Below are 2,097 nucleotides of genomic sequence, written 5' to 3'. Positions count from 1 at the left end.
CTTAAAGGGATTTTTCCCCTCTGACGCTTTCCCGCAGCTAATGAGCGCATTAGCAAAACACATACGTACAATGACATCGATATATAGATTTATATACATGCGCGCGCACACACACCAAAACATTATAAATTAGAGTGCATGTAATCTTATACGATATGATTAATAACCATCTATTCCCTTTTAAAACGACCCGCCTGAAGACGCTCCTTTTTCTATGATTCAAATTGATTGTTTGAACGTGCAGAGTTTATTCATTTAACTGAAGCAAAGGCAGCGTTTATTGATATATGTTAACGAAAGGGTTAACTTCCCTGTGAATGCATAAATTATCAACAAACCACAATGACGTTATGTCATCTGAGAGCGAAGAGTATATGAGTAGTATAATACTTATTAATATTCGTCAGGGATCGCTTCTTTCTCCTCTCAACTGCCAAATTAAGGAAAATATATCTTCTGGAAAACATAAACAAACTACTTATGCAATGGTACAAGTGTGACGACTGGAATTGAATAAGAAAAATATCTAACATAATGCGATGATTAATGAATATATATACATGATGTAAGAAATATGTCTGAATACAATCACGAGTGGGTTAGCGATCGTTTATGTCCAGAATTAAAGTACAAATATTTGCTCTTTTACTTGGTTCAGTCATTTGACTGCGGCCATGCTGGAGCACCGCTTTTAGTCGAACGAATCGACCTCAGGACTTATTCTTCGTAAGTCTAGTACTTATTCTACCGGTCTCTCTTGCCGAACCGCTAGGTTACGGGGGACGTAGACACACAAAGATCGGTTGTCAAGTGATAGGAGCAAACACAGACACAAATACATACATACAAACATAATATATATATACATACATACAAACATAATATATATATACATACATACAAACATAATATATATATACATACATACATACATGCATACATACATGTTGTTTGTTCCTTCTCGAGCCATGCCTGGCTCATAAGGGCCGGTTTCCCGGTTTCATTAGCGTATAGGTCCTCCACCTAGTCGGGACCCGTCAAAGGTGAGCTGCTAGATGCAGGAGGAAAGAGTGAAAGAAAGTTGTGGCGAAAAAGTCAGCAGAAATTCGCCAATAGCTTCTGCCGGAGCTGCGTGGAGCCTAGGTGTTTCGCTCATAAACATACACATCGTCCGGTCTAAGATTCGAACTCGCGATCTCTCGATCACGAGCCTGCTTGCCCTAGAGCAGTGTAAACCCAGAGCAGTGTAAACCCAGAGCAGTGTAAACCCAGAGCAGTGTAAACGGTGTAATTGATAATAAGGTTCCTGATACTATGTCTGATATTACCAATAACTTTCTTACTTTAAGAGAAAGGCATTTCTCAATTAACCCGTGAGTATTACGCTTTATAAAGCTCAACTATGGAAGGAAGTACAAGACATAATCGCGATTTTTTACATAACAAAACGATGTTCGAGTTATGAAGTTCTATGAATTTATTTATCAAAACAAAAAATGCAAATATTTATAAAGCATAGAATTTCCACGGATACCACTAACAGGTTATTAATGGGAAATACTTTTAATTACTCATAGCTTATTTATAGGAAATACTAATTAGTCAAAGCTTATGAATAGGAATCTCTAATTAACTATGGCTTGTTAATAAGGAAGTAGCAATGTTTGCACGAACCAGCGAGTGAGACTATTCAGTCGCTAGAAAGTACAGCAAAGTACTAAGGGCGGTGAGCTGGCAGACACGTTAGCACGCCGGATGAAATGCTTACCGGTATTTCGTCTGCCGTTACGTTCTGAGTTCAAATTCCGCCGAGGTCGACTTTGCCTTTCATCCTTTCGGGGTCGATAAATTAAGTACCAGTTACGCACTGGGGTCGATGTAATCGACTTAATCCCTTTGTCTGTCCTTGTTTGTCTCTCAGCGGCTCACAACTTCACACCATCACAACGCTACTCCACCGTCGTTCCATTTCGAGACCACGCCGACGAACGTCTCGCAACGGCACCGCCACAGCAGCTAAGCCGTGACACCAACCACACTAACTCACCGTCATACAACCAACCACACTATCTAGCGATCAAACAGGCAAACCGAAAC

Source organism: Octopus bimaculoides, chromosome 17 (assembly GCF_001194135.2).
Source record: "Octopus bimaculoides isolate UCB-OBI-ISO-001 chromosome 17, ASM119413v2, whole genome shotgun sequence".
NCBI lineage: Eukaryota > Metazoa > Mollusca > Cephalopoda > Octopoda > Octopodidae > Octopus > Octopus bimaculoides.
Note: the sequence above shows the minus strand (reverse complement) of the source record.